Raw genomic sequence first — 21,364 nt, 5'->3', positions numbered from 1 at the left:
GTAATCTTTCAAAACTCTTTAGATTCTGGAGTAGTTCCTGAGGATTGGCGGGTAGCAAACGTAACCCCACTTTTTAAGAAGGGAGGGAGAGAGAAAACGGGGAATTACAGACCAGTTAGTCTAACATCGGTAGTGGGGAAACTGCTAGAGTCAGTTATTAAAGATGGGATAGCAGCACATTTGGAAAGTGGTGAAATCATTGGACAAAGTCAGCCTGGATCTACAAAAGGTAAATCATGTCTGACGAATCTTATAGAATTTTTCGAGGAGCTAACTAGTAGCGTGGATAGGGGAGAACCAGTGGATGTGGTGTATCTGGACTTCCAGAAGGCTTTCGACAAGGTCCCACATAAGAGATTAGTTTATAAACTTAAAGCACACGGCATTGGGGGTTCAGTATTGATGTGGATAGAGAACTGGCTGGCAAACAGGAAGCAAAGAGTAGGAGTAAACGGGTCCTTTTCACAATGGCAGGCAGTGACTAGTGGGGTACCGCAAGGCTCAGTGCTGGGACCCCAGCTATTTACAATATATATTAATGATCTGGATGAGGGAATTGAAGGCAATATCTCCAAGTTTGCGGATGACACTAAGCTGGGGGGCAGTGTTAGCTGTGAGGAGGATGCTAGGAGACTGCAAGGTGACTTGGATAGGCTGGGTGAGTGGGCAAATGTTTGGCTGATGCAGTATAATGTGGATAAATGTGAGGTTATCCATTTTGGTGGCAAAAACAGGAAAGCAGACTATTATCTAAATGGTGGCCGACTAGGAAAAGGGGAGATGCAGCGAGACCTGGGTGTCATGGTACACCAGTCATTGAAAGTGGGCATGCAGGTGCAGCAGGCAGTGAAGAAAGCGAATGGTATGTTAGCTTTCATAGCAAAAGGATTTGAGTACAGGAGCAGGGAGGTTCTACTGCAGTTGTACAGGGTCTTGGTGAGACCACACCTGGAGTATTGCGTACAGTTTTGGTCTCCAAATCTGAGGAAGGACATTATTGCCATAGAGGGAGTGCAGAGAAGGTTCACCAGACTGATTCCTGGGATGTCAGGACTGTCTTATGAAGAAAGACTGGATAGACTTGGTTTATACTCTCTAGAATTTAGGAGATTGAGAGGGGATCTTATAGAAACTTACAAAATTCTTAAGGGGTTGGACAGGCTAGATGCAGGAAGATTGCTCCCGATGTTGGGGAAGTCCAGGACAAGGGGTCACAGCTTAAGGATAAGGGGGGAATCCTTTAAAACCGAGATGAGAAGAACTTTTTTCACACAGACAGTGGTGAATCTCTGGAACTCCCTGCCACAGAGGGTAGTCGAGGCCAGTTCATTGGCTATATTTAAGAGGGAGTTAGATGTGGCCCTTGTGGCTAAGGGGATCAGAGGGTATAGAGAGAAGGCAGGTACGGGATACTGAGTTGGATGATCAGCCATGATCATATTGAATGGCGGTGCAGGCTCGAAGGACCGAATGGCCTACTCCTGCACCTAATTTCTATGTTTCTATGTTAGTCTAACATCGGTAGTGGGGAAAATGCTAGAGTCAGTTATTAAAGATGGGATAGCAGCACATTTGGAAAGTGGTGAATTCATTGGACAAAGTCAGCATGGATTTATGAAAGGTAAATCATGTCTGACGAATCTTATAGAATTTTTCAAGGATGTAACTAGTAGAGTGGATAAGGGAGAACCAGTGGATGTGTTATATCTGGACTTTCAGAAGGCTTTCGACAAGGTCCCACATAAGAGATTAGTATGCAAACTTAAAGCACACGGTATTGGGGGTTCAGTATTGATGTGGATAGAGAACTGGCTGGCAGACAGGAAGCAAAGAGTAGGAGTAAACGGGTCCTTTTCAGAATGGCAGGCAGTGACTAGTGGGGTACAGCAAGGCTCAGTGCTAGGACCCCAGCTATTTACAATATATATTAATGATTTGGATGAGGGAATTGAATGCAACATCTCCAAGTTTGCAGATGACACGAAGCTGGGGGGGCAGTGTTAGCTGTGAGGAGGATGCTAGGAGGCTGCAAGATGACTTGGATAGGTTGGGTGAGTGGGCAAATGCATGGCATATGCAGTATAATAGTAAGATCAAATGAGAACTTACCAGTTTGAAGTTTGAACTTTATTTTATGAGGCGTTACGATGAGAGACTACGTGAAGAACCCCGTCCAGCCGCACGTGCGTCAATCTTCAAAGCAGCGGTGTGAAATCACAGATAATAGTGACTGAAGTATAATAGTAAGATGAGAGAAGACTAGAACTACCAGATGACCTTTATGAGGGTTGGGAGCGGAGGGCACGTAGTCCCTCATCGTAACTTCTCATAAAATAAAGATCAAAATTCAAACTGGTAAGTTCTCATTTAATCTTACTATTTTACTTTGGAGTCTCGTGAGTTGACTACGTGAAGATTTCAAAACTCTGTGATTTCATGCCATGAGAAACAAGTCTACACAACCTCAACTGCTCCATTGACAAATGAGGGAAAACATTCATAATGCATACAGTCATGACATAGATTTAAACATGCTGATGCTGTTAAATGAAGTAATATTAATAGTCACATCTCTCATCCGGATGGAACCTATAACAGAACGTAAAATAAAGCTGACAAATACCCCTGGTCTGGCAACGGGTTATTATAAAATGTTTGGAAATTCGTTCGTTTGACCATGCTGCAGCCGTTAGGATGTGGTCCAGCAGAACGTAATTAACCCTTGCTGCTGCTGTTATAGCAGCCCTGGTGGAGTGAGATCTGGAATCAGTATCTACTCCTGCATAACTCAACTCTGTTTTAACACCTGGAAATGGTCTGAACAGATAAGTTCTTATAAAGTATTTGTAACTAACAATCATAGCTAGCTCAGAGCCTCAAAGGCTCTTGGTGACCTTGACGTATTGTTGTATATGTGTGCCCTCACATAACGAAAGGTCCCTGGGTATGCCTTGACCTATTTTGAGACCTGACACCCCTACTGCTCTGCTTAAATAAATTATAACATAAAATACTATACATATTATTTACAGATGTAATCATCCTGTCCTGTCGCAATTATGTAGCGAGTGGCCTGGTGCGCTAACCAGCGCCAGGAGGATAACTACCTAATGAGATCCGGCCAAAGCTAAGAACGTAGCTGGAACTCCCTGGTGAAATAGCGTTAACACAATGTCAACATCCCATACTGCATTGTACTTGTCCTGGGAAAACTTGTGTTAAAGATATCCTTTACTAACTCGATATCCGGGGTGAACCCAACAAAGTGGATCTCGTTTGCTGCAGCAAATCTGATGGAAACTGCCTTGGCACAGTTAATGACCCTATAACTCAATATTGTCAAAGGCCATTTAAAATGAACTCCAAGAGCTCAGAAATCTGTACCATTTTAAATGTAACATGAGCATTAAACAAACGCTTCCCATCTCCTGAAGAGGCAAAGTACTGCTTTTTTGGTACTATCCCAGCACTTTGAATACATACAAGAATAGGTGTGACAACCCAAGCCGTAGGCAGTCTATTGAGAATCTGTAGAACATAAATTGATTTTATCATGCAACGGCTGATTTCCCGAGCCACAGGCTGAACCAGCAAAGTTACGTTTAGAATGACCATATAAGGTTGCATTATTATTATTCCCGACAAATTGGGAATCAAACTGCATAGGCCAATCACACAGCAGGAAACCTAAAGCGGGCTCTTGATGACTTTATTTGAAGACCCGACTGATGAAGCAAAATGGAGGAAGACATAAAAGACCATTTCTCCTGCTTGTAGCGAGAATGTATCTTTCGCCACTGTTATGCCACATATTTTTGCAACCTGTGAATTAGCATGAAAACAACATATCTATATTCGGTGTTGCATTGAATCAGAATTTCATAAATACGGTGTGGTCCAACACCCATTCTGTGTTGTCATTGATCTGTACTTGATGATACTCCAGTGGCAAATGAGATTATGTACTTATTACAGGATTCTTTTACCTTATTGCACCCACGTGACTATCATATGCCACCATCATAGTGTATCAACATGAAGTTGAGCATGCAGATATGCATATTCGCTCAATCACTCTTTAACCCATAAAATGCACGTAGGGTCTTATAGATAGTTGATACCACTAACTGAAGAGTTAATAACTCATGCAAATCTCCTCCACCTCCAACTAGAGATGACATTCGCAATTCCCACCTTAGGCCATTAGCATCATTTTGCAATATAATGAAATATTTATTGATCAAACTACTGGAGCAATGCTGAATACTGTTTGTCCATCATAGTGACTTTAGTAGCTTCAGCTGGTATTAGCAAAGGTGTGTTATCAATGACCTTCATGGCACTTTAGAGTTTGCCATTTAGCATGCTGTCAGTTCTCCCCCTTGTACAGCTGCATCACATCTATTACATTGCCAATTAGTCTAATGAATAGAAAGCTCCTTTATAACAACAAGGCTGTTCCAGGTTTCTATTGACTCCAATCTGTTGCCCAGGGCGGAGTCACAGGCCAACTATCCATTTGATAACAACTTAATTTTAACTGGACAGAGGAGCCCAATTTCTCAAGTAGCTTGGGATTGAGTGGATTTTAGCCAAATACAGCGTCAAAATATCCAGACAATACATAACAAGTGTTTTTGAACTCTGAGTAGTCCTCTTTGAATGATTTATTGTCATCATACTGTTAAATTGCCTCATCATAGCAATGCCTCCAAATATCTCCTATGATCACTGTAAATGGAAACCCTATGAAATCAGTTTAATCACCCTTCATTCATAATGAACAGGCCACACCTGCCATCATTTCATGTCTGCCCTGAACGGCAACTCTGGCCCGATTACCGATAATTCTAACATGTCCCAAGACAACTCTTGTCACAATTCTGACCCTGCCTTGAAAGACTATACTGCCCATATTTCCGAGCCTGTATCGAAGGCAAACCTGGCTAAAATACTGAACCTGCCTCAACACAATTCTGGCCCAATTCCAACCTGCTTGGAATGCTAGTAATGTCCAGTTTTACCTGGTTAAATGCCTCTGAGTAGATGACAATGTCTTAATCATTTGTGTATTGTGCAATCAATGTATTGTGTATTGTGTAAATCTTACCAACTTGTACGTGGTCCCTTAGTTGTAGAGTAACTCTGGCAGAGTGCGTGGACCCTCTGGCCAGCTTTCATGCTGCTACCAACTTTAGTGAACCGCTTACTGCCGATGAAGCCGTAGGGTGCGTTGTCACCGAAACTATGAAGCCTTGCTCGTCGTTTGCCTGATTGGTCCAACAGCTTATGCTTCGTCCTCCAGGTTTTGCCTGTGGAATAGGTCTTACCTGAATAGAAGATTCGGCGGGTGGCTCTAACGTCCCCTGATAGCGGTGTTCACTGCATTGTGTTGGGATGGCAACCTTGCTGCCAGGAATGGTACCTCTGACACGTCCCTTGGGGTATGCTCCACAGCTACACCCTCAGTCTCAGCGTCAGATTTACACTGACCCGGCATGCTCTCCTCCTCCATGACGGAGACATTAAGCAGCCCTGCTACAAGGCGCAGCTGGCGCGGCCTCTCCTACAGGCCAACGCTGGCATTGGCTCGGCATCAGCCTAATACTGACCCGGCGGCTTCCATGCCTTGTGGTATGCTGTTCTGCAATACCTCCAACTTCAGGGTCAGAACAAAACTGCCCCGGTAAGCTCATCTCCTCCATGAGGGAGACATTATGCAGCCCTTCTACAGGTGCTGCTGCCATACATTAAGCAGCCCTATTACAAGGCGCTGCTGGCGCGGCCTCTCCCATAGGCCGGCACTGCCATAGACTCGGCATCCCCATTAAGCAGCCCTGTTACAAGGCGCTGCTGGCACGGGCTCTCCCATATGCCCAACACTGCCATAGACTCGGCATCCCCATTAAACAGCCCTGTCCAAAGCGCTGCTGGCGCGGGCTCTCCCATAGACCCGCGCTGACACAACTCCTGCTGTTGGAGTGTATCTAGATGGAGCCTCCTCTCCATTAGGAGCTTCATCCTGGCCAACCTCCAAATTTTCTAATTACCGGAAAGGAACCCTCCCGGCACCAAGGCTGACCATTTTGGTCGATTTACCCCATATCTTGGGGACCACTGCGGTCTGGGTACTGAATTGCTGCTGGATTTCCCCTCCCCGGGAATCCCAGCATCTATATGTATTACCGGAGGGAAACCCTACCGGCACCAGGGCTGACCGTTCTGGTCCGTTTAACCCCTATGCCGGGGACCCCTGCGGTTTGAGAGCCGCATTACTGCTGGATTTCCCCTACCCGGGAACCCCAGCATCTAAATGCATATCGGAGGGGAAACCCTCCCGACACCCGGTCTGCTGGCTGTCCCCTCCCCAGGAACCCCAGCATCTATATTCATATCGGAGAGAAACCCTCCCGACACCCGGTCTGCTGGCTGTCCCTTCCCCGGGAACCCCAGAATCTATATTCATATTGGAGGGAAAACCCTCCCGGCACCCGGTCTGCTGGAGGTCCCCTCCCCAGGAACCCCAGCCTCTACATGCCTATCGGAAGGAAACCCTCCCGGCACCCGGAGCGCCTGGAATCACTGACCACCCCGTCAGCGACCGAACTCGCGAAACCCGACATTCCCCAGTTATCCGCTTCCACGACGAGAACCGGGGTTTCCCCTCAGCTCATAGCTGGTTCCATCGTCGGCCCTCGCCAATCATACGGCAGGAAACCTCTGCAACAAGAGGTTCCTGCAAGAAAATAAAGCAGGTAAGAAATACAAACTTACCTGAAGTTTAAACTTACCCGCTGGAAGAGCTCTGCTGCTCCAACCGGTCGCCTGCACCAATGCGTCTGACGTAATGACGCACGTGCGGCTGGACGGGGTTCTTCACGTAGTCACTCACGTGACTCTGAAGTAAAATGTGGATAAATGTGAGGTTATCCACTTTGGTGGCAAAAACAGGAAAGTAGACTATTATCTGAATGGTGGCCGATTAGGAAAGGGGGAGATGCAATGAGACCTGGGTGACATGGTACACCAGTCATTGAAAGTGGGCATGCAGGTGCAGCAGGCAGTGAAGAAAGCGAATGGTATGTTGGCATTCATAGCAAAAGGATTTGAGAATAGGAGCAGGGAGGTTCTACTGAGTTGTACAGGGCCTTGGTGAGACCACACCTGGAGTATTGCGTACAGTTTTGGTCTCCTAATCTGAGGAAAGACACTCTTGCCATAGAGGGAGTACAGAGAAGGTTCACCAGACTGATTCCTGGGATGGCAGGACTTTCATATGAAGAAAGACTGCATAGACTCAGCTTGTACTCACTAGAATTTAGAAAATTGAGGGGGGATCTTATAGAAACTTACAAAATTCTTAAGGGGTTGGACAGGCTAGATGCAGGAAGATTGTTCCCGGTGTTGGGGAAGTCCAGAATAAGGGGTCACAGTTTAAGGATAAGGGGGAAGTCTTTTAGGACCGAGATGAGAAAATTTGTTTTCACACAGAGAGTGGTGAATCTGTGGAATTCTCTGCCACAGAAAGTAGTTGAGGCCAGTTCATTGGCTATATTTAAGAGAGAGTTAGATGTGGCCCTTGTGGCTAAAGGGATCAGGAGGTATGGAGAGAAGGCAGGTACAGGATACTGGGTTGGATGATCAGCCATGATCATATTGAATGGCGGTGCAGGCTCGAAGGGCCGAATGGCCTACTCCTGCACCTATTTTCTATGTTTCTATGTAAGGGTGTCAAAGGTTATGGGGATCAGCCAGGAGAGTGGGGTTGAGAGGGAAAGATGGATCAACCATGATTGAATGGTGATAGACATGATGGGCCAAATGGACTTAATTCTGCTCCTGTGACTTATGAACTGTTTGGAACAATGGAATTTAACAGCAAAAACTGAGCTTTGGGGATTTCAAACATTTCATTGAGTTAGTGGAGAGTCCAACTGAGTACTGAGGTCATGCATCCACTTAAAGAGTCCAAGTCCAGTCATCGGACGCTGATGGAACTTGTTGAGAGCAAGAAACGGCATAACTTACCAGATGAATTTTGAACATGGGTAACATCAGATCAGTTTTTTATCGTGGTGTATTTTATTTCGCCATGTAGCAGCATGACCTTGAGAAGACCTGAGACAATAATAGAGTGAAGTGGCTGGTTCTCATTTTAACAGCAGCTGTTTAAAATTGGATTTTTTATTTTCTGCCCGAATAAATGTAATCAAATCAACATGAATAATTTGACAAATTGTGAAACTTTAGATAATCGAGAACGTTCGGATATTTTTTCATATTCTAGCCACATTCCATTTTTCACAGGATATTTTAGTTTGTGGTCAAATAAAAATATAGAAAATGGAGGAGTTGAGACTTGGTTGAAATTAAGGCCAGACTATTGGAATAAGAATATTCTATGCTGGGAATGGCATCTATATGCAGTGACTTTGGGTGAGTCTTAAGTCGCGGTCTGGCCACTGCACTGATCTGCATTTGATAATCTATGCAGAGAGCCTAATTGTTATCTTGTATTGGAAATTAACAGTGTCACATTGTACAACAAGGACTGATCTTTTAGATATGTTGTGGTACAAAAAAAGGTATTTTCTCATTCTATCCTTGCAATAGCTTGGATTTCAATAACGACAATGCAAAATGCTGTGAAAGCAGTTCATTTTTTCATTTATTATATGCAATCTTTTGGCATAAGAGCAGCCCCCTGACTTTGATCGTTTAGTTTTAGTCTCCTAAGATCTTATTTGAAATAATTCACTGAAAGAAAAACTGTTTAAAAGACAACCAAAATAGCTTGTTGCGAAAGTATTGTCATGGTTATCAATGGCTATGATAATTTTCAGAATCATTTTCATTAAATTAGACACTCCTTTGGTATTTGTGAACAAATGCGGAATAACTGCTGGCTCATCTGCACATGGGCTGTACTTTCTAGAAGAAGCAGGACCACATGAGGAAATCTTATTGTCAAGAAAACAAAAGTTTGTGAATCTTGAATATAGAGACAAAGTTGTATGGAGATTGCACTGTAATAAATGTCATTACTACTTTTAGACACAGTGATCAACACTTATCTGAAAATCTATTAGGGATACTGCAGCACGACTGTGAATTACAAAGCATTTCTGCATTATAAATGCAGCAAAGATTTCATCGATTTTCATTGTCAACATTCAAAGACCGCTGGGAACTTTGAAAAGAAACAAACTGCTGAGTCGCTTTTTAAGGGCTGAATGTTAAATTTATATCTTGCAAGGTCTGATGCAAAAAATATTGGCGATATATTTTAAGAGCATTTTCCATAATTGTCAACGTAGATTATACCCATTTTTCACAAAGGTTTTCATTCCAAGTAAATCGTTTTGGCAGAGTACCATTCCTATCTCAGACTCAACCTTTTTGATTTGAGCCAAAGCTCTTGTACCGTGGTGACATATATTGCATTTTCTGATTTAAATGAAGAATGCTAAAGATCCCAGGAATTTCCAATCATTCCTCTTGTATTATGCCCAATAATCCATCCCGGAAAATAAATTAGTTATTTTGTCATTATTAAAATCTTCCTGAGATCAAATGTTTGTCAAATGTTTCTGCATGACTGGTACACCACTGGATATCATTTCAAAAATACAGCATGACACTAAATGAATGCATGACTTTCAAATAGTGTGGTAAATATAAACATACGGCATATTTCTGAATTTTGTGAGTTGCACGTGTGTGCTGGGAACTGTAATCCTACTCCATTTGTGAACTGTTATTTCTGTATAACAATATCAGCCATTGACTTCCACCAAACAATGTTTCAAATTCAGGAGACTTAAAAAAAAAATCTATATTTCTCTATTTCCTCATCTACCACCTCCTCAACCTCAGTTACTGTGGACTCTTGAGTAATTTTCACTAGTTTATGTGCAGTTTCAACAGTGGAGCAGCAGTAGAATTACTGCCTTACAGCACCTGAGACCCAGGTTTAATCCTGACTACTGGCACTGTCTGTATGGCGTTTCTACGTTCCCCCTGTGACCATGTGGGTTTTCTCTGGGTGCTTCGGTTTCCTCCCATGTTCCAAAGACATGCAGATTTGTCAGTTAATTGGCTTCTGTAAATTGACCCTTGGGTGTGGGATATAACTAGATCGATGGTCGGGCTGAGTCAGTGGCCTGAAGGGCCTGTTTCCGCGCTGTATGTCTAAAACTAAAACAAAGCTGAGGCTAATTTCAATATAGGCAGCATTAAAATATGTTATTGCTTCTTTTATGATTCAGTATATGCAATCTTTTTAGAGGATAAGGGATGAAGTTCAACTTGGGCAGCATGGTGACAAGAAAATGTATTTGAGATATCTACATATTGTGTATTTGGCTTAAATGGAAGGAGATCCCTGTCTCAGAACTGAATTATGTGTTGCACTCTGCGTTAGAGCTGTTTGGGTATAATTATAATAAAAAATTAGAAACAATACAATCCTGCAGTTAATCAATAATACAATTTACAGCATTATTTTCTATTCCAAGAGAATCTTGTGAGTCGCTTTGTAAGATTTCTTACTCCTAAATCTACCTAAATCTAAAAATTGAGTTCTTGATCTTCAAGCACATTTTTCTTCAGAATGCCAAAGGCTGGAGATGATGGTGAATTTCATCGCTGATATTGTTTCCAGTGAAAAGGTTCCAAGATCTGAAAACAATCCATCTATCCATCTACGCACCATCTGCGCCCAGGTTGAGGTGTTCCATGCTAGAACATCCGAGATGTCCTCATTCTTTCAGTAACCGGGGTCCCACTCTCCCATCATAGAAGAGGCCCTTACTCATGTCTCCTCAGTACCCCACAGCTCCACCCTTGCTCCCCCTTCCCAGTCACAACAGAGACAGTTCCCCTAGTCCTTCCACCCCATCAGCTGTCGCATACAACACATAATCCTCCGAAGTTTCCGGCACCTCCAACAGGATCCCACCATTAGGCACATTTTCCCATATCCACCACCTTCCACTGAGACCGTTTCCTCCGCAACTCCCTGGTTAACTCATCCCTTCCCACCCAAACCTCCATCTCCCCACGTACCTTCCCCTGCAACCGTAGAAGATGCAACACCTGTCGCTATACCTCCTCCCTCGACTCTGTCCAGGGACCCCGACAGTCCTTTCAGGTTAGGCAGAGGTTCACTAGCACCTCCTCCCACCTACTGTATCTGTTCAAGATATGGACTCATATATCGGCAAGACCAAACGCAGACTGGGCGATCGTTTCGCAGAACACCTTCCCTCAGCCCGCATGAACCAACCTGATCTCTTGGTTGCTGGACACTTTAATTCTCCTTCCCATTCCTACACAGACCTTTCTGTCCTCAGTCTCCTCCATTGTAAAGGGGCTTTCCCACTGCGGCGATCTAATCCGCGAGTTCTGGCGAGTTTGCTCTCGACTCATACTCGCAGCATGGCCGACACAAGGTCCTAAGAGGTCTTTGTAACTCTCCTTCAAACTCGACGGTAGTCCCCGCGTACTCGAGGCCTCGGCTAGGTCGCGGCGTATTTTTCAATGTTGAAAAATGCCCACGAGTAAAAAAAGGCCGCCATGGAAAAAATCGATGCTTTTTTTTACTCGTACGTTTAGTCGAAGCAGGTCGTAGTAGGTCGGCATGTTATTCATAGGTAATCAAGGGTAGTCGAAGGTAATCAAAGGCAGTCGTAGATAGTCTTCAACATAGTCGAAGGGAGGTCGAAGGAGATCGAAGGAGGTCGTCTTCACTCTCCACTATTTGGAGTCCAATTTTCCCAAAGCTAGTCGAAGCTAGTCTTCAACATAGTCGAAGGAGGTCTTTTACTTAGTCGAAGGTGGTGATCAACATGACATTTTTTCAAACTCTCTTAAACTCTTCTAAACTCGCGAATTAGGTCGCCGCCGTGGGATAGCCCCTTTAGTGAGGCTAAATGCAAATTGGAGGAACAGCATCTCATATTTCGCTTGGGCAGCTTAGTCTAGTGGTATGAATATTGATTTTTCTCACTTCAGGTAGCCCCGGCACTCCCTCTCTCTCCATCTCTCCCCCAACCAAGACGCACTAGCTTCTCATTTCCACCCTACAAACAGCTTATTTCCTGTTAAGGCCTGTTTCCTTTATCATCGTTACTTTTTTGCATATCTTTCATTCATTGTTCATTGTTTGCAGAGGGAGAAGAGGAGGGAAGAGACTGCAGCCCTAAGATTTTTGCCTCCACCAGTGAGGAGGTGCTTGGAGTGTACACTGTGGTGGATGTTAATTTGTGTTTAGTGTTGTTTATTATTGTATGATTGTATGTATGACTGCAGGCACGAAATTTCGTTCAGACCGTAAGGTCTGAATGACAATAAAGTAGCAATGTTACAAAATTTTGAGATTTTAAAAATCAAGTCTGCAATTTATCCCATCAGACAAAGCATAAAAATAAGTTTAATTTGACACCTAATTCACTTTCATATCTCAAGTATTAAAAAAGTTATGGCCATTTTCATACTCGGAAATGAGCATCTTGTTCCCTATTGATTTTCTATGGACATAACAAAAAAGCTGTGATCGTGAACTGTCAAAAGCCCATAACTTTCTTAAATATTAAGAGAACTGAATGAAATTTTCAGTTATCATAGATTGAAGCATTCTGAAACAATTATAAAATAATCTTACTTGGATGACCTGAAATTAAAGCATATAATTAGTTAGTTACCTAATTGTAGCTAATTTCAGACTTCAATTACTAGATCTAAACATCTATCCATTTCTTAATAAATGATTAACATTTTTAAATAGCCTAAATGTCCAAATAATATTCACAAATAATTCACAATAAAACATGATTTTAAAATCTCATTTACATTAATTTATAGACCAAATGGAAGGAATTTAGTGTTCAATTGCTGTAAATAAATGCCCATTTAAATCAGCTTTCCAGTGGGTCCCTGTGGAACGCGCTGGTTTAGAACGTTCACATTGCGGTAGATTTGTGCCCCCAAATGCCCAGAAAAATACTGCGGGATATAATGGGCGCAAAATGAGCTACTCGCAATATTAAACTTTGTATAAAGGGATCTTTAGAAGCCCTTTTTAATGTAAAAATATACAGCCTACCTTCAGTTGTCTACTTTATGAGACCCTGCGGTTGCTGGTGGTCGCGGGTTTAGAGATTGATTTTTAAACTACTATAACTATTATTCAAGGCCTTTAAAACTAATAATAGCTTTTGCGACGGGGTCTTCCAGCGATTTTTCGTTAATATTTTACAAGGCTGAACATCTTCGATTGGAACAGCCTAGAGAAAATCGCGTTTTAATCCCGCCCCCTCTAAACGGCGCCAAAATCGCGCACACCCGCTGCGACAGATTTTCAGCGACGCTTCAGGTAGGCTTTGCAACATACCTAAATAAAGGAATTCAATTCAATTCATCTCTCCATATAAGTAAGTAAGTAAGTTTATTGGCCAAGTATTCACATACAAGGAATTTGCCTTGGTGCTCCGCCCACAAGTAACAACATGACATACCGTGACAGTTATGAATGACTCAGAAAACACTAAACATCAATAATAATAAAACATTAATGATAAAACACCATTGATCAAGCATGTGAACCAACAAAATACCAGATCAAAGGTAGGCTACAGATTTTTGGCTGTTGAGTAGAGCAACTACTCGTGGATAAAAATTGATTTTATGTCTGGCTGTGGCAGCTTTGATTGTCCAGAGTCGCCTTCCAGAGGGAAGTGATTCAAAGAGTTTGTGGCCAGGGTGAGAGGGGTCAGAGATGATTTTGCCCGCTTGCTTCCTGGCCCTTGCAGTGTACAGTTCATCAATGGAGGGAAGGTTGCAGCCAATAATCTTCCCTGCTGATCGGACGATTCGCTGCAGCCTCCAGATGTCATGCTTGGTGGCTGAGCCAAACCAGACCATGATGGAGAAGGTGAGAACAGACTCTACGATGGCCGTGTAGAATTTGACCATCATTGCCTGTGGCAGATTGTGCTTCCTCACCTGCCACAGGAAGTACATCCTCTGTTGTGCCTTTTTGGCTGTGGAGTCGATGGTAGCCCCCCACTTAAGGTCCTTGGAGATGATGGTTCCCAGGAACTTAAAAGACTCCACAGATGTGACTGTGGTGTTGTTGATGGTGAGTGGGGTGAGGGGAGGGGGGGCTCTCCTAAAGTCTACAATCAATTCCACTTTCTTAAGAGCATTGAGCTCTAGGTTGTTGCTACGCCACCAGGAAGCCAGCTGTGACAATTCCTGTCTGTAGGCAGATTCCTCCCCATCCTGGATCAGTCCAATCAGGGTTGTTTCGTCCGCAAACTTGAGAAGGTGTCTGTGGAGGTGCAGTTGTTGGTGTAGAGAGAGTAGAGGAGAGGTGAGAGTACGCAGCCTTGCGGAGTACACAGCCTTGCGGTGCTCCTATGCTGAGTGCGGGTCCGAGATGTGCTTTCCCAGCCTCACATGCTGCTTCCTGTCTGTCAGTTTCCCTTATCCCTAACCAGTCTGAAGAAGGGTTTCGACCTGAGACGTCACCCATTCCTTTCCAGAGATGCTGCCTGCCCCGCTGAGTTACTCCAGCTTTTTGTGTCTATCTTCCATCAATCCCCAGAGTTGTTGATATTTTTTGTAAAAGGGTAGTGCTGGATCCATAGAACCTTTCTTTTACCAATAGTGAATGACTTGACAATAATTTGGAGTTCTCTTAATGCATATATACGGAGTACCATCATCCGGCGAGAGGGCCTGAAACATCGGGCCGTCCGTAGCGGCGACTGCGGAGGCCTCAAATAGGCCCCGACCATGGGTGAACAAGAGGAAGACGACTGAACTTTTATTGCCTTCCCTCACAGTGGGAAGCGTTGATTCTGCTGTGGGGGGTGCTTTATGTTTTATGTTAAATTCTATAGTGTTGTGTTTATCTTATTCGTGTGCTGCATGGTAGCTCAAATTTCACTGCACCAATTGGTGTATGTGACAAAAAATGTCATTTGTCCTTTATATACAAGCATTTATAGAACGTAGAAAGGTACAGCACTGGAAAAGGCCCTTTTGCCCACAATGTCTGCTGAACATGATGCCAAGATAAAATTATCTCAACTGCCAGCATATAAACCTTATCCCTCCATATGGGGATAGCTAAAAGTCTCTGTATCGCCACTATTGCATCTTCCGCCACTACTGCTACACATGATAATACGTCCCACAACCTTGACTTGACCCGCACATCTCCTTTAAACTTTGCCCCTTTCACCTTAAACCTATGCTCTCCAGTCTTTAACTTTTCCACCCCGGAACAGAGTTTAATTGACTATCCATGGAGCATATTGCAGAAAATCATGTCATTTATTCCAGTGCGTGGCATTTTGAATGAGTCATGGTTTGGAACAGGAAAGACTGATATTCCCGTTTTTTCATAATGCATTAAAAAAATAATACTCTTGAAAGATCAATGAGGCACACTATTTCTTCAAATATTCGAATGTCAATTTCTAGTTTCATAAAGCAGATTTTAAAGATGATGTAGAGTTGAAAATTGCAAAATAAATACTTTATGCAAGTTAAATTTACTGGAAATTATATGAACAGTGCGGATCCCTAAAAAATGATATCTAAATGTTGAAATTAGCTGCTCCAATCTGGTGATGATTGCCATAAACTGATTCTAAGATACTACAACATTCACACATTAATTTGATTAATGTGGCAATGCCAAAATTGTGGCTCAAAACCATCAACAGTGATATCCAATAGCCTTGGAATTTAAAATCGCCCAAACCAATGCACATACAGACATTTGATATTTGTTCTTTTTACAAACTGATTTATAAAATTGATCCAAATCTATCGAAACATTTGGTCTGTTCTACTTGATTTATGTTTGTAATTTTATGCTGATGTAAGGTTAAACAAAATGTAAATAAAGCCACATTGTAATCTACCTTATAATCTCAACATAACAATAAAATTTAACTTAAATTGTAAATCATTTTGTAAGATTAATACATTCCTGCTGCAAAGATTTCCTTAATTCTCACTATGTTTTACCTTTCAATAAGTTACTTCGACTGATTTTGGAGGAGAGAAAATATTTCACTGCCTGCTCACAAGAATCTTAATTGGTGTTTACAGAATTATTTTTTAATGCATCTGTGATAAAAATTTACATTCAGAAGATTTATTTGACACTAATTGGACTTGGCATGTGTACCTTCTTTAGAAAAAACTTGCCTTCTGGTGTCTTACAAACCCTCATATTAAAAACTCATCTGGTTAACTAGTTGATCCGCAGATTAAGAAACTCCTAAAGCCAAAACAACATCTGCAGATGCTGGAAATCAGAATCAAATATAACCATTTTCTACAAGCTTGTTTTAATAAATGAATTTCAACTCTTGCCATAAAATGTCATGAAACTTACTGAGAACAGAATTTTTAATGAACCTTGCATTCAGTGCATTTACTTCTGTGTTCATGTAACATTAACAAGAATCTTTGATCTTGCTAATAGCATCTTTCCTGGATTGGAGTGTCACTTAAAGATGTCTTGATAATAGCTTCTGACTGTATTTTCAAAGCAAAGGATCAGTCGTTACCCATCATTACTTTTTATTTCATTTAAGGGATAAAATATATCCTGTGGCCTTTAGTTATAGTACTGTTTTTCCTACAATAGAGTATTTCAGTGTAGTACCTATTCATTCATCTCACACCAAAATGATGACCAATAATGACTTTGCTACGTCTTCATCTAAAATGTAACCCTTAATTATCCGTATTACACTTAAATTCTATGACAATTCCATATTTGTGCATTTTCATATTTCCTTACAGCATAGAACGAGGGTATTTCAGCCCATTGTTATTATGCCAGTTCACAAAGCAATCACACTTTCACATTTAGTTTCACTGTAACCTAGCCATATATTTCCACCAACTTTCCCAAGAAAGCTCTCAGAGTCTTCCCCAAATTTCCCAAATTCACCAATACTCCACCATTGAACAACAGGCCGCTGTCTCCTGGAGGATCACTGACTTCATTTCCTCTGAAGAAATTATTTCCATAACCACAAGACTCATAGCCCAAACCTACATATGGTTGTTTCTCCCCTGTCCTCATACCTCATTTGGGTGGAACTGAGAAATGGGAAAGGGGTAGCAACACTTATAGGGGTGTATTATAGACCGCCAAATGGGGAGCGAGAATTGGAAGAGCAAATATGTAAGGAGATTGCAGATATTAGTAGTAAGCACAAGGTAGAGGTTGTGGGAGATTTCAATTTTCCACACATAGACTGGGAAACACATTCTGTAAATGGGCTGGATGGGTTGGAGTTTGTAAAATGTGTGCAGGATAGTTTTTTGCAGCAATACATAGAAGTACCTACTAGAGAAGGGGCAGTGCTGGACCTCCTGTTAGGAAATGAGACGGGTCAGGTGGCAGAGGTATGCATTGGGGAACAGTTCGGGACCAGTGATCACAATACCATTAGTTTCAATATAATTATGGAAAGGGTCAGAACTGGACCTAGGGTTGAGATTTTTGATTGGAGAAAGGCTAACTTTGAGGAGATGCGAAAGGATTTAAAAGGAGTAAATTGGGACATTTTGTTTTATGGGAAAGATGTGGAAGAGAAATGGAGTACATTTAAAGGTGAAATTTTAAGAGTACAGAATCTTTATGTCCCTGTTCGGTTGAAAGGAAATAGTAAAAATCGGAAAGAGCCATGGTTTTCAAGGGAAATTGGACACTTGGTTTGGAAAAAGAGGGAGATCTACAATAATTATAGGCAGCATGGAGTAAATGAGGTGCTTGAGGAGTATAAAGAATGTAAAAAGAATCTTAAGAAAGAAATTAGAAAAGCTAAAAGAAGATATGAGGTTGCTTTGGCAAGTAAGGTGAAAGTAAACCCAAAGGGTTTCTACAGCTATATTAATAGCAAAAGGATAACGAGGGATAAAATTGGTCCATTAGAGAGTCAGAGTGGACAGCTATCTGCAGAGCCAAAAGAGATGGGGGAGATATTGAACAATTTATTTTCTTCGCCCTCGCCCTCACTTCGGTAAATCCGACCATACTGCGGTGCTGCTTCTTCCTGCCTACAAGCAGCAATTAAAGAGCGCACCCCCAGAAGTGAGGACAGCACAGAGCTGGTCGGGGGGGGCAGAAGAACAACTCCAGGACTGTTTGGAGTCTGTAGACTGGGCAATGTTCAAGGACTCGGCAACGGACTTGAACGAATATGCCACAGTCGTTACAGACTTCATAAAGAAATGTGTGGAGGACTGCATCCCTACAAAAACCTTCCGAGTGTTTCCCAATCAGAAACCTTGGATGAACTTTGAGATCCGCACTCTCCTGAAGTCCAGACACAGGGCATTCACCTCCGATGATACAGTGGCCTACATGAAGACCAGATACGACCTTGGTAAGGCCATCAAAAAGGCCAAAAGGGACTTCTGCTCCAAACTGGAGGACGAGACAGATGTTCGGCAGCTGTGGCAGGGTCTGAATGCAATCACCTCCTACAAGGCAAAACCAGGAGGCAGCTCGAATGCCGGTGTAACATCACTCCCTGACGAGCTCAATGCGTTTTACGCACGCTTTGACAGGGAGAATACTGATGTGCCTTCCCGATCCCCCATTCGCTGCGATGGCATTTCAGTCTCAGTCACAGAGGCCGATGTCAGGAAATCCTTCAGAGGGGTGAACCCCCGAAAAGCACCTGGTCCTGATGGTATACCCGGTCGTGTTCTAAAAACCTGTGCGGACCAACTGGCGGGAGTTTTTACGGACATTTTCAACCTCTCACTTCTGAGGTCTGAGGTCCCCACCTGCTTTAAAAGGGCATCAATTATACCGGTGCCCAAGAAGAGTAAGGTGACATGCCTCAATGACTATCGACCAGTGGCACTAACGCCGGTGGTGATGAAGTGCTTTGAGAGGTTGATCATGGAGCAAATCAACTCCTACATCGACAAAAACCTGGACCCACTGCAGTTCGCGTACCGCCACAACAGATCAACGGTGGATGCGATCTCGCTGGCCCTCCACTCCGCACTGGACCACTTGGACAACAAAAACTCATATGTCAGGCTGTTATTCATTGATTACAGCTCGGCATTTAACACAATCATCCCCTCCAAACTGGTTACCAAACTTGCAGAACTGGGTCTCTGCGCATCCCTCTGCTGGATCCTTGACTTCCTCGTCCACAGACCACAGTCTGTTCGTATTGGTGGAAATGTGTCAGCCTCAATAACAATCAGCACGGGAGCACCTCAAGGCTGCGTGCTCAGCCCCCTGCTGTACTCACTCTATACCCATGACTGCGTAGCGAACCACAGTGCGAACTCCATCATCAAGTTCGCTGACGACACCACTATTGTGGGGCGTATCACTGATGGGGATGAGTCAGAGTACAGAAGAGAGATCGAGCAACTGTCCATATGGTGCCAGCGCAATAACCTGGCCCTCAACACCAGCAAAACCAAGGAACTGATTGTGGACTTTGGAAGGAGTAGGAGGGGGACCCACAGCCCCATTTATATCAACGGGTCGATGGTTGAAAGGGTCAAGAGCTTCAAATTCCTGGGCGTGCACATCTCTGAAGATCTTTCCTGGTCCGAGAACACTAATGCAATCATCAAAAAAGCACATCAGCGCCTCTACTTCCTGAGAAGATTACGGAGAGTCGGATTGTCAAGGAAGACTCTCTCTAACTTCTACAGGTGCACAGTCGAGAGCATGCTGACCGGTTGCATCGTGGCTTGGTTCGGCAATTTGAGCGCCCTGGAAAGGAAAAGACTACAAAAAGTAGTAAACACTGCCCAGTCCATCATCGGCTCTGACCTTCCTTCCATCGAGGGGATTTATCGCAGTCGCTGCCTCAAAAAGGCTGGCAGTATCATCAAAGACCCACACCATCCTGGCCACACACTCATCTCCCTGCTACCTTCAGGTAGAAGGTACAGGAGCCTGAAGACTGCAACAACCAGGTTCAGGAATAGTTACTTCCCCTCAGCCATCAGGCTATTAAACCTGGCTCGGACAAAACTCTGATTATTACCAACCACTTTCTGTTATTTGCACTATCAGTTTATTTATTCATGTGTGTATATATTTATATCATGGTATATGGACACATTTATCTGTTTTGTAGTAAATGCCTACTATTTTCTGTGTGCTTAAGCAAAGCAAGAATTTCATTGTCCTATACAGGGACACATGACAATAAACTCACTTGAACTTGAACTTGAACTTATTCACCAAGGAGAAGGATATTGAATTATGTGAGGTAAGGGAAACAAGTAGAGTAGCTATGGAAACTATGAGATTCAAAGAAGAGGAAGTACTGACACTTTTATGAAATATAAAAGTGGATAAGTCTCCAGGTCCGGACAGGATATTCCCTAGGACATTGAGGGAAGTTAGTGTAGAAATAGCAGGGGCTATGACAGAAATATTTCAAATGTCATTAGAAACGGGAATAGTGCCGGAGGATTGGCGTACTGCGCATGTTGTTCCATTGTTTAAAAAGGGGTCTAAGAGTAAACCTAGCAATTATAGACCTGTTAGTTTGACGTCAGTGGTGGGCAAATTAATGGAAAGGATACTTAGAGATAATATATATAGGCATCTGGATAAACAGGGTCTGATTAGGAACAGTCAACATGGATTTGTGCCTGGAAGGTCATGTTTGACTAATCTTCTTGAATTTTTTGAAGAGGTTACTCGGGAAATTGATGAGGGTAAAGCAGTGGATGTTGTATATATGGACTTCAGTAAGGCCTTTGACAATGTTCCTCATGGAAGGTTGGTTAAGAAGGTTCAATGGTTGGGTATTAATGGTGGAGTAGCAAGATGGATTCAACAGTGGCTGAATGGGAGATGCCAGAGAGTAATTGTGGATGGTTGTTTGTCAGGTTGGAGGCCAGTGACTAGTGGGGTGCCACAGGGATCTGTGTTGGGTCCACTGTTGTTTGTCATGTACATCAATGATCTGGATGATGGTGTGGTAAATTGGATTAGTAAGTATGCAGATGATACTAAGATAGGTGGGGTTGTGGATAATGAAGTAGATTTTCAAAGTCTACAGAGAGATTTATGCCAGTTGGAAGAGTGGACTGAAAGATGGCAGATGGAGTTTAATGCTGATAAGTGTGGGGTGCTACATCTTGGCAGGACAAATCAAAATAGGACGTACATGGTAAATGGTAGGGAATTGAAGAATGCAGGTGAACAGAGGGATCTGGGAATAACTGTGCACAGTAAAGAAAGCTTTTGGAGTGCTGGCCTTTATAAATCAGAGCATTGAGTATAGAAGTTGGGATGTAATGTTAAAATTGTACAAGGCATTGGTGAGGC

At 42.9% G+C, this 21,364-nt stretch overlaps 2 long non-coding RNA genes across 2 annotated transcripts in view; one reads left to right on the top strand and one right to left on the bottom strand.

The window, feature by feature from the left end:
- Positions 1–14,310, bottom strand: part of LOC116982522 — a 22,475-nt gene extending 8,165 nt beyond the window's left edge. The window contains exons 1-2 of the long non-coding RNA XR_004414483.1: positions 14,229–14,310; positions 7,847–7,853 (exon numbers count right to left, since the gene is read on the bottom strand). This is a non-coding gene — a long non-coding RNA (uncharacterized LOC116982522). The remainder of the gene's footprint in view (positions 1–7,846; positions 7,854–14,228) is intronic.
- On the top strand, positions 7,772–21,364 carry LOC116982521. Its single transcript, XR_004414482.1, has 3 exons — positions 7,772–8,167; positions 14,329–14,334; positions 21,352–21,364. It is a non-coding gene; the product is annotated as an uncharacterized LOC116982521 (long non-coding RNA).

Source organism: Amblyraja radiata, chromosome 17 (assembly GCF_010909765.2).
Source record: "Amblyraja radiata isolate CabotCenter1 chromosome 17, sAmbRad1.1.pri, whole genome shotgun sequence".
In the NCBI taxonomy this organism is placed as follows: domain Eukaryota; kingdom Metazoa; phylum Chordata; class Chondrichthyes; order Rajiformes; family Rajidae; genus Amblyraja; species Amblyraja radiata.
This window is presented reverse-complemented; position numbering and strand designations above follow the sequence as displayed.